General features: G+C 40.1%; 2 pseudogenes; one reads left to right on the forward strand and one right to left on the reverse strand.

Annotated features, from left to right (window-relative positions):
* Window positions 1-5,866: 5,866 nt before the first annotated feature.
* Window positions 5,867-7,076, reverse strand: LOC105887971 (annotated as a pseudogene).
* Window position 7,077: 1 nt separating this feature from the next.
* On the forward strand, window positions 7,078-8,056 carry LOC100940349 (annotated as a pseudogene).
* Window positions 8,057-12,691: the final 4,635 nt, after the last annotated feature.

Here is a 12,691-nt window from a genome sequence, read left to right on the forward strand (position 1 = left end):
ATGGTTTATCTTACAAGGGTACAAGTGAATCTTTCTAAGAGTAGAATATGAACATCTTAATACAATAACTAAGAAAATGACATGAAAGCTATGTTAACCAGTTTGATGAAAATATTTCAAATTGTATGTGAAAACACCACACTGTACCCCAGAATTGCATTAATGTACATAATTATCATTTAATTAAAAAAAATTTCCTTATTAAAATTTTTTTTCCTCTTTCATTAATTTCTATCTCCATAGATGTCACATAATATGCCAGTTATTATGGAAAAAAAAGAAAAGAAATTTTTTTGTGGCTCATCTTACCATTCCTTTCCCACCACCCTTCAATGCTACCATCATCACCTACCTAAAGCACACCAATAGCCCTCTCACTGTCCTGCTCTAACATCTGACCCTTTCAATCCATTCTGCACAATGAAAGCTGGGATAACCTGAGTTCTTTTAGAAAATATACATAAAGATTCACTTCTTTTTAAGACAATTCGGTGTCTTCTTTGCTCTAAGAATAGCAAGCAAACATCTCTCCAAGACTTAAAATAGTGTTTCTCCATCTACTTGTAGGGAGGTAAGTTTGTTTAATTTTTATTTTTTTCTTTTATTCCACTGTGGACTGATAGGCACATGACTGGAAGCAGTTAGCATCATGAGATGCACCATGAAAGTTTGAAATACCTGAACTCACTCTGAAATGGGTCCAATGATCACGTCCTGGAATCTCAGCAATGTGAAGGTTTCTATAAAGATTTTTTACATTTATGTACTTATCTTGTTACCTGAGCAGAAGTGGTCCACAGCCCACACTTTTCTTTGCAGTGGTCTACAGGCCCTGTCTCTCTGATCTTAATGAATAACCACCCTCAAAGGCACCCAGGCTTCTCTTTGTCATTCAAAAGATATCAAGCCTGTACACTGAGCTTAGAATGTTCTTTGCTCAGCTCTCCACAATAAAACTTGTTATTCTTCAAGTCTCAGCTTAGTCTCCTCAGAGAGCCTATCCCCAAACACTCCCCTCTAACTTGGCTGTCTCCAATCATTTTCTAACTCATCACTGAGCCTATTGCCTTTATAACATACTGTGAATATTAACATTATATATTTTCCCAGCCTTATTGATGTATAATCAACAAATAACAATTGTATATTTAAAGTGTACAAAGTAGTGTTTTCTCACTTTTAATATACCTTTATGTCAGAGAAATTGGATTTCTAGCAATAGTTAAGAGGTTTCCCTCAATCCCTATATTATATATGTAATGCTGATGATTTTCTTCTAAGTGTTTTATTTTTTAATTTTAAATCAAAGGAGAACTATTGTATATTACATATTACCTAAGAAAATGTGTATTTCATATATATATGCATACACATATATTTATATTTTATAATATACATAAATATATCTAGATAATGGAAAGAGAGGAAAATATATCTAGATAATGGAAAGAGAGGATGAAAGAAAGAGAGAGCTAAGAGAGAGCTAGCCCGAAGAACATTTTGCAGTGACAGAAAAGTTTTATAATCTGTGTTGTCCAATAAATTAGTCACCAGTAACATGCAGCTATTTAGCACTTAAAAACATGGCTAAGACACTGAGGACCAGGATTTTAACATTTTTATTTAATTTTAATTAATTTATACTTAAAGTTAAGTAGCACTTCTGGCTGGTGACTACCATATTGGATAGCACAGATATAGTGCCAGTTGGTCCAACTTTGTTTCCTTCTGGATAAATAGTTAATTGTGAACCCCATTTAGGAAATAAGTCATTCTTTACCACCGAATGGAAATACTAGTGTAGCCACATATAAAATTTTCATATACAGACATTTATTTTCAAGATTGTCTGTTTATTTATGGATTCATATGGTTAAAAACCATATTGATTTGATTATCGTGACCTTATAGTCTGACAAATAATGTGCAATGCAAGTTTCCCAGCTTCTCAGTCTCCTACATCAAAATTTCTTGGCTGTTCTCAGACATATATTCTTCCAAGTGAACTTTAATATCATTGTATCCAATTCTAAAATCAACACTTGATGAAGCTCTATTTAGAAATGTCTTAAATTTATAGAATAATTTTGAAGAATTGACATTTTTACTGTAGTAATTATTCTCATTCAAGATCACAGTATGTTTTTCTATGGACCAGATAGTATTTTATGCTTTTCAATAAGATTTCATAGATATTTTTGCAAAGATCCTGTCTTCCTTTTTGTAAAGAGTCTATAAGAATATTATGTTGTATATTATAAATGGAATATTTTTCCATTTTCATTGCCATTCATTTATAGGTAATATAAACAAAAATGTTGATCTTCATGTATTAAATCTGTCACTCAAATTTTTATTCTTTGTTATTGATTTTAATAAGAGTCTGGGATTTCTAGACCTACAATGTTATTTTAAGACTTCAATTTTTTTTTAAACTTACCATGCCAACACAATGGTGTTAGTAAAAATTCCTATAATCATTTTTACATTATATGAACTGAGAGTTTTTAATTAGAATGACAATTAGTTTTGGCTTGGGATAAATCATTTGGTCATATTGCATAATTTACTTTTATTCCTATTAAATTTAGAGTTTTTATTGAAAATACTTAAATTTTAAAAATTTTATTCAGAATGTGTTAATATTACCAACTAAATGATTATTATTTTTATAGATTGCCATAAATAATTATATTGATAGATTTATGGTTAATAAAAAATGTGTTTCACAATTTTTTTTTCATTTATATTTACATGTGTGAGATTGAATTATACATTTGAATATTTGCTTACTTATAAGGTTTTCTATTAAAGGGTATTTTTCCAATAGGTTGTAATAGCTTAAGTAACATGGGAATTAGCTATTTTTTTTTTTAAGTTTTGATAGAACTCAGCTAAGAAAATACATGGTCTTAGTTATTTTTATTTTTTTTCTAACAAAAGTTCTCATATTACTAGTGCAGAGCATATAAACAAAAACACTTGGAGTTGTACCTGATTTTATTACAAGTTTCATCCCATTTCCCAATGGGACACTTTTGCTTTTGTTTCTTGGCCAGAAATTGCTTGATCCTGAACGTCTTATGAGAAGACATGGCAAGAAACCGAGTTGACCACATACATCACAGTGGTGAAGAAGGGAAGGAGATCCTAGTTACTTTTATTCATGTTGGATTTTTTCGCCTTCTCAATCACTGTTGGAATTATTGGCTTAAGTTTTTTTAAATTTCTCTTGGGATAATTTCGGAAATGTCAATGATATTAGAAAAACTTATTTTATCTAGTTTTCAGATTTGTTTCTATGGAATTATCTGCAGGTTCACCTTACTAGTATATTATTTTAATCACATCTCTAATTATACCTCAATCTCTTCCTTGCATATTATGCTTCTTGCAAATTCCTTAATCAGGGTTCTTTTCCTTGCTTCTAAAATCTTACATTCTTTGGGATCGCATTTCCCCTCAGGGAAAGGAGATGGTCCCATGCAGATTTGCTCTCAGGCATGGCCCAGTATCCAGTTTATGGATTCATCCAGTGTCCTTTGCTGTAGGAATCTCTGAAGCCAAGAGCCAGTCCCAGCCTCCTTCTCTATCAGCTGTTAGCCAGTTACTCATTTGTGACCTTTGTCACTCATTTGTGTCTCCTCAACATGCCATAGACACAGATTAAATTCTCCTTAGAGACCCTAAGGATCTAAGACCCTTCTCCTTAGATCTAAAAAATGAAGCAAATTCCAACCCTCTGCCTTTATGTACTGACAGCATAGCTATTTACAAATAATTTCTTTGTCTAAATCATGACAGCAGTTCAGTCTCAGAAAACTGAACTGACCCCAGCAATTACAAGCAGAAAAGGGATTAATGTATTTAAGTCATGTTTATGAAACTTTGGCAAGGCGGTAGAACAGGCCCTGAGTTGGCCTACAGGATTGATTCCCAGATAAATGGAGAAATGAACCATCAAGTACTGACCGCTTCTGCCACAATCAGAAAACTTCAACCCACACTGTGTACCAGGTTCTACTGCAGTGTCTGAGTGTGCCACGGTGAACAAAACTAACAAAAAGAGTGTACCTTTACATTTAGGAGTGTAGACAGGATATAGGAAATAAACAAAATAAATATGCAAAATATATATTATGTTTGATGCTGATAACTATTGTACAGAAACAAAGGAGGTTTGCAAGTTTGAATAGGTCAAAGGAGGGACAAGGGCAATGTATGTTAATATTGAGGGCAGGAATTTCCAGAAAGAGGAGGGAGAATGTTTAAGAAATAAGGAGACCAATGGCTTTAAAGCAAAAAGATCAAAGAGTTGAATCATAATAAAATAGTATAGTGGTCACATGGTTATGAGTTAGGAGTGGAGCATATGGATCATGTAAGACCTTAGGGTCATGGCCTAGAGAACCACGAGGTGGTTTACTCAGGGGAGTGACAGGGGTAGAACTAAGGTTCTACCTTAGTTTTTAACAGGATTCCTCTGGCTTCTGAGAAGGGAGAAAAGTGAAAGCAGGTGGGCGCTGGATGGGCAGACTACTGAAATGATCTAATGAGAAACTATGTTAGTTTGCATCAGGACGCCAGCATGGGTATATTAGACATGATCTGAGTTGTCATCAATAGAGATGACAGATTTGCTGATAAATCAGATATGGAATGTGAGAGAAAGAGAGGAGTTAAGGAAAACTCCAAGGTTTTTAAAGCAAAGTAAAAAATTGGATTTTCTGGTTAACCAAGATGTGGAAGACTAGGAAAGAAGATTTGGGCAAGGACAGACCAGAAGCTCAGTTTTGAATCCACTGAGTTTGAGATAATAGTGATACATTCAAGTTAAAACCTCAAAGAGATATGTGAGTCTGGAAACCTGCAGACAGGTCAAATGCAGATTCTCCACTGGGATATGAAAATTAGATGCCATCTAGTTTCCCAAGGAAGATGTTCGATATCTTCACTGTTTCCTCCACTTTTCTCCAGTCTTTTTTTCCTTTTATGTTTTCATTACATATACTTTGATCCATATTTATTCCACTTGGTCTTCCATGTCTTGATAAGAATCATCCTCACCTTCAATTAATGTACTGATTTTTTATAATGTTTATAATTCCAGGGGAAAGGGCATATGTGCATACACAGACATTGCATGTGAATCTCCTGAAATGTTACTCTTCTTACCATGTTAATTCAAGCAGTCCCTGCTCCACCAGAAGCTCCAGCTTATAAGGAGCCTGTTCCAGTTTTCTGCTTTGTGTCCTAGTTGCCTTTTGTCCCCCTGCCGAGTGGCATCATCCTCTTTGCTACAAGTTGGAGTTCAGATACAGTCTTGGAATTAATTTTTTTTTCTTTTTAAAAGTCTCTTCTGTTTTAGTGTCATGTTACTGAGTTTTCTCCTCCCCCAAAGGCTTAGTTAAGAGACTTCTGTGTGAAGTCTTTTTAAACAACAGTGTTTTAGAGTCCTCAGCAAGAGTAAGATGGGACCCGTTAGGGCCCTGCTTGATCCTTTTTGAGTCTCTTCTCCGAGAGCCCACTAGTTTTCCCACTGGTGGGCAGTTTCAGGCTGACCCAATGTGGGTAGAGAGAAGAGCCCCTGCCATCTTCAAGAGAGGCAGGCAGGCTTCACCCAAGATACGTGGGGCTTTGGCTTTTGTCTTCCAAGAATCTCCATCCACCTGGGAAGCTCTTTCTTCCAGACTGGCTCTCTCACTTGCAATCCCTCCTGGCTGTACTGGTCCCAGGCTCTGGCTTTGGCGGTCCCTAGGACACCAGAGTGGTGTCCAAACTGCAGCAGCTATGACTCCGGCTTCCAGATGGTAAGAGGAGGAGCTACCAGGGCCCCAGCCCCTGCCGCGGTTTCAGTCGGCACACTTCAGCAGCTTCCACTGGCACACACCAGCGGCTTCCACGAGATCTTCAAGTCATCAAAAGGCAAGAGAACAAGGGGTTCCTCAGTCAGGTGCTGGGGTATCTCATCTTCCACATTTCGTAGCAAGGAGTCAGCACCTGCCTTGCACACAATGTATGAGACGCCACTGAGGCCCCGGCCAGCCCCCAGGTGCAGGAGAGTGCACCCGTTCAGAATGCAGGCTTCTACCTGGGCTCCAGACTGGAGCAGGAACTGCACCAGGCCTCGCGCCTGGGTTTCCACCGCCTGGGACAATGCGGTGTTCCCACTGGTGCCCTCCAGTGCATCAGTATCAGCTCCATTCTGAAGCAGTAGTCCCATGAGTAGCTGGTTCCTCTTCAGGGTGGCGATGTGGAGATAGGTCAGATCTTGCCAGTTTTGCAGTTGGAGGTCCAGGGAGTGAGATGGTCCTCTGCCTGGCTCTGGTTGCCCCTCTAGCACGCAGTGGGCACAGGCCAGGTGCTGGCGCTGGCAGGCCTCGTGCAGGGCTTGGCACCATGCCGACATAGCACCCGACTGGCCCTCTCCATCACCAGTGCCCAAACTGCACCCAGCTGGTCCAGATGTACAGCCAGGTGGAGTGCTGTCTGATAAAGGTTATTCTGAATATCCAGGACCTCCTGGGGCAGCAAAGCCAGACAGTAGAGCACCACTGCTGGGGCCTCATGCATCCCTGCCAGGTGGACCGGGTGTCTCGGTCCTCAGAGATGTAAGTGAGGGCTCAGTGTCCCTGTGGGAGGCAGCGACAGGCATGGGGCTGGGTCCATAGCCTCGAGAGCCCCCAGCAAGGACAGGGGCTCAGACAGTGAAGAGGAGCCATAAGTGGAATCAGCCTGCTCCCCATCCTCCTCTTCCTTCTCCTGTGGCTCCTTGGAGGTCCCCGAGGATGGGTCCAAGGCTGGGGGCTGCCGCCATCCAAGGGCCCGGAGGCTGGGGTTGGGGTAGGCTTAGGTAGGCAGCGCAGAGAGCCCAGAGACTCTATACCGGAGTCTTACTCCTCGGCCCCCTTCCAAGCCTCCTACACGTCCGCCACACGGGCCGGCGGAGCTGGTCCAAGAAGATCCAGCTCTGAACTCTGGGCTCGGCGCGCCGCCTTTGCGGGTTCCAAGTCCGCCTAGCAGAGCGGGCACCCCACAGTCAGTGGCCTCCTTCCCGGGGGACTGAAGGGCTGGGTAGGTCCAAAGGTGGAGAAAGCCTGTGCCAACCTTGCTGCTGGGTCTGTCAGAGAACCTCCGCTTTCACGTGGAGGAAGAAGGGAAGGGAAAAGATGCTTCTGGAACAAAGTTAAAGCTGAGCCAGCCAAAATATAAGCTTTTCGAGCTTCACTTTCCATGGTGGGGATGTCTATGTCAACGGTGCTTTTGGCACTGCTCACCGAGCCCACAGCTCCATGGTGGGAGATAATCGGCCAGAGAAGGCTGATGGTTTTTTGATGAAGAAGGAAATGAACTACTTTGCCAAGGCCTTGGAGAGCCCAGAGCGACCCTTCCTGGCCATCTTGGGCGGAGCTAAAGTTGCAGACAAGATCCAGCTGATCAATAATATGTTGGACCAAGTCAATGAAATGATTATTAGTGCTGGAATGGCTTTTACCTTCCTTAAATGCTCAACAACATGGAGATTGGCACTTCTCTGTTTGATGAAGAAGGAGCCAAGATTGTCAAAGACCTAATATCCAAAGCTGAGAAAAATGGTGTAAAAATCACCTTGACATTGACTTTGTCACTGCTGACAAGTTTGATGAGAACGCCATGACTGGCCAAGGCACTGTGGATTCTGGCATACCTGATGGCTGGATGGGCTTGGGCTGTGATCCTGATAGCAGCAAGAAGTATGCTGAAGTGTCTCTCTGGCTAAGCAGATTGTATGGAATGGACCTGTAAGGGTATTTGAATGGGAAGCTGTTGCCCAGGGAATCAAAGCCCTCATGGATGAGGTCGTGAAAGCCATTTCTAGAGGCTGCATCACCATCATAGGTGGTGGAGACACTGCCACTTGCTGTGCCAAATGGAACATGGAGGATAAGTCAGCTACGTGAGCACTGGGGGTGGTGCCAGTTTAGAGCTCCTGGATGGTGAAGTCCTTCCTGGGGTGGATGCCCTCAGCAATATTTAGTACTTTCCTGCCTTTTGGTTCCTGTGCACAGCTGCTAAGTCAACTTAGCATTTCTGCATCTCTCCTTGGCATTAGCTGAAAGCTCATTCACATCAAGATTTAGCTATTGTTCAAGAGATGCAGTGATGGGAACTTATAAACAGTTGCACAGCATCTCAACTCATCTTTACTGCACCCTGGATTTGCCTATATTCTTCAAGCTCCTATTTGAATTTCTCAGTGACTAACCCATTGTGCATTCTAGAGTGCAAGTATTTATATTTGGCCTGTTAAAAGAAAGTGAGTTGTGTTAGTTAGCCTAGTTCTCTTTTGGAAGTAACTTATTCTGATTAGCTTTGTCACTGTTTCACTACTCAACATGGAAACAAGATGAATTCCAGTTGGAGGTAGGGAGACAAAGTCCATGATCTGTTAAATAAACAATAAAAGTATCCATTGAAACTGGCGCGGGGGGTGTGTGTGTGTGTGTGTTAATACCTGAACGGTGAAAGGCTTGGTGATTTGTATTCTTGGACCTGGACAGAGGCAGCTGGAAGGTTGTCAAATTCTTATCAAGGTACCAGTAAGAAGGCTGCCTGCTCTCAGGTCTCTCTGCTGAACACTCAGTCCACCTGTTCAGCTCCCCTTCAGCTCCTTGAGGGTCCAAGAACCCTCAATGTATGTGGAGTTAATTACCAATTGTAAGGGAAGACCTCAAATGAATGGACTATACCAAAGATCATCACTGTGTCAACCACCAGGAATAAGGATCCAAGCATTTCCGTCCACTGCATCTTGGGCTACCATTTTCCTGACTGCCTAATTCCCATGAGACAGAACACACTCATATGCAACAAGTTATATGAATCAGGTTTTTTACTTATAGAAAGTGAAAAAAAGAAGTCTCAGATCCATTGTAAGCCAGTTCCTCAAGGCTCAAGAAAGCTTCCTGGGGGAGTTGGAGTCTTGACTGGGCTTGCCCCACTTGCACCATAGCTGAAGAACCCCCAAAGCCTACCCTAGATTATGTCTCAGGGGCAACATGAGTCACTGGGGAAAGCTTTGAAGAACATGTTCTTCCAAGGGGAGAACTGCCTAGGACAGAAAGAGGGAAGAACTTCTTGGGACAGTTCCCAAAATATGACATTCCCTAGGAGGGACAGGCCCAGTCTGTTTCAGGCAGCTCCTTCCTATCTCAAGATATATCCGCAGCACATTCTGTGATTATTCTGAGAGCAACATGCAGGCAGTAGGGGGGAACTGCCTCAGTCCAAGGCGACCTGCAGAACTATCCTGCAGGGGCCTGTATAGAAGGCAGCCTCAAGAGATGTAAGATTCTCCTGGGATCTTTCATTGCCTGAGACTTGCCCTTGATTTCTACCATACTGAAGACTGAAAGCCTGTATTTACTTTTTTAATGTATTTACAAAAAAAAAAAAAAAAAGGAATTGCGAGAAGGATCCAGACCTACACTCTTTCTCTGCTCAATATTTTGTTCCTTTTGGTGAGGGGTCAGGGGGTACAGCAGAGCCCCCAGACATCTATGGGAAACCTTAAAGTTGGAACAGGAGGGAGTACAAGTTAGCACTGATTTGGCACCTAGAATGTGCCAGTCACTGGGCCAGTCACTTTCATCTTATCTAATCCTTATAAATATTCCACAAGGTTGATCATATTAACCTCATTTCTATGTGAGGAACCCATATTCAGAGAGAAGATCAGAAACTGAGCACGACCACTCATTGTCAATGCAAGTCTGTCTGACCCCAAACCTCATGATTTTGCCATTGAATGGTTTTTACCTGTGAAGTATCATTACTTATCTCAACAGACTGGCATATATAAGTACGTATGAATGTTCTGAGTACTTTTTTTATATTTTCTGAAAATACTACCTTTGGGGATAATGCTTCAAGTCTCTCAGGCTGTCTCACTGCCAAGAAATAGTGGAGTGGGTTTTAAAACCCAGGGTAAGCTGCCCCCCAAGAATAGGCTGTTTTCACTACACTGTACTATTTTTTCTAGTAAAATATAAGTGATTTTTATGTTGGCCACCTGAATTTCCCTTTATTAATGTATATATAATTTGAGATTATTTAAAGAATTCATAGGACTTATAGATTAAAGCAAAATTTCTTTATTTAGTCCTAGCCACAAAGTAATTCCTGGAAATTTTGATCTCCTGCTTTGATGTAGTCCAGTTATTGTTCAATTTGACAATGTGGTGCTTGGTTTGGACCCTGAAATATGCTAATCATGGTAAGTGGTTGGTAAGTGCATCCGGCATGAACTACCTGGTCCTCCCAGAACTATTCTAGTCTTTGCAGTTCATTATATCGATATGCTCAGGAGTAATCCACATTCTTAATAGACTGGATCTTATCCAGGCCCATTTTCCTAGACTTTTCTTACAATGTCCCCGGAACCAAACTCTATTAACTGCCAAAGACCACCCAGGAGTAGCCTTTAAACTGTATGTAGTAATATCAAATTTCCCAGGGCTCCCTCAAGCTAAACTGGGTCACCCAAGACCACCCAGAGGCAGGGTAGATCTAGTGGAGTTTTGGTTTGGACTCAACTTCCAAAGAATGTGTGATGTCTTCTCCAGCATCAAGAAACCAGGCTAAAAAGACCAGAGCCTATTCACTCATGGAAATGGCTTGGAGACAGTAATCATCCCACCACTTGGCTTCGGCAATGTGTATGATCATCTGAGGAGCACAGCGTGTGAAACCTAAGCTTTCCAAGAATGTTGCAATTGCCATCTTTCCAATTTAGCCTACCCAAGAGATTGAGGAATAATTAAACTTTATTCCTCTCAATTGCCTGTCTGATTCTTGGTAAATGTGAAATATTTTTCTCAAGATTTTATATTCAATTTATTAACTGGTTTATCATATTTTAGAGTACCTTTTAGATTAAAAAATGAAAGACAGGCATTGTTTGTCATCCAGCTTACTTCTTTGCATGAGTTTTGGGAACAACACAATCAGAAACATTTGTATTATAAAGATTGTATATAGGGGGGAACTCTGTGAATTACAAGCTTAAATTGGGATTTAGTACTTTGTGTGCATTATTTTAATTTACAGTTAATTGTCTCACATAAGCAAGAGAGGAATGTGATGAATGAGCATATTAAACAACTTTCCAGCTAAAAATATTTTGACCTTCTTAATATATATTACCCAAGCCATAGTCCAAGATTTTCTATTAAATCCCTTGAGCAACTCTGAATTAAAATTATTTAAAAGAAATTTTTTTCTTGTGTATAGATGTAAAAAGATACTCATATAGTTACACTGTAAGTCACCATAAAATCTGACCTGAGAATAGACATGACTCTGAAAAAGCTGGGATGTTGCTTTTTGTTCAATCATCTATCAACTCAATGACTGAGAATGTAAGAAAATTCCACTTATCATATCCCACCTTCCTCTGAAACCAAGAACAGGAGGTTTCATCAGTTGATGAAATATTTAAAATTTCATCTAAAATAGATAAATTGATGCCCAAGTGATAGTTTTGTGAGAAAAGAGAAAATCCCACTAGATTTAGCTATTTCTTGAATAGGAGGAGGGGTTAACCCAAGAGTTATTTGTCAACCACCATGTGGAATCAATTATACCAGACTGAGCCATCAATTAAATTGGAAAGCATTCCCTTTATACTTTCTAGATTATAGAAAACAAATCTTGTACAAATAGGAAAGAGGGCGAAGCAAGACTGTACCTGGTTGATCCAATCCCTCGAGTTCTTCCAATCCATTAATGTAGATAGTCTTTCACCACCTCCTGGATTTTCACCTACAACTGCCCTGCAACACCGGCATCCAGTTACACATCCACACCACTGGTTAGCAGACAGACCAGGAAATCTCTCTAGTTCAGTCATTTATGTGTCAGCAAGCGGGGAGCCCCGCTTCCCTCGTTGCCAAAAAATGTATTTCTGCCGCACTGGAGTGATGGCTAGGCATTTACAAGCCATTTTCTTTGGCCGACAATTTTGTTTTTAAATCCTTAGTGAAGCATCTGCAACTACTGTTTTATTGAACTAATTTCATATGCAGTTGTGTTTCCAGGAATCTATGACAGTTTTAAAAGTTTGAAGAGACCAGGAGTTGGAGACAACAGTAAAGCAGATGTGTTTCATTGGGACTTGTTAGCATCCTGCTAAACTACATTATGGAGCTCTTTCAGAAGGCAGCATCCAAGTCAAGCAACAACAAATCCTCTTTAAACTTACATAATTTCACATGAAGTGGTAAAATGAGCACCCAGAAGCCACCACACTTCTAGCTTAATATCCAAGGATCACAGATATATCTATCTCTCTCTTCCTCCCTCTCTCTCTTTAAATATATATACGTAGTCATTTATGTCTCTCTTTTTTTTTCTCTCTCTCTATGTATTTTAAATATCTCTCTATATATTTTTTTTAAAATAACTATTTTAAATTATATATATGGTGGACATAAAGTTCCAGTGCAATTTAAAATAGTTTAACACAGTAAATTTCACACAAACTTTATGACAACCTTGTATATATGATGAATGGTTTAAAAAATCCTGACAAGAAAAAGATTATTAAGTGTAATGGAATAGATTAATTCATTAAAAAAACAACCACCACCATCACCATTGGGATATGCCAGACACTTCCTTAGATTCACAGAATTCATCAATGACCAAGGTG

This window comes from Otolemur garnettii, unplaced genomic scaffold (genome assembly GCF_000181295.1).
Source record: "Otolemur garnettii isolate 467f Iridium unplaced genomic scaffold, OtoGar3 scaffold00005, whole genome shotgun sequence".
Taxonomy (NCBI): Eukaryota; Metazoa; Chordata; class Mammalia; order Primates; family Galagidae; genus Otolemur; species Otolemur garnettii.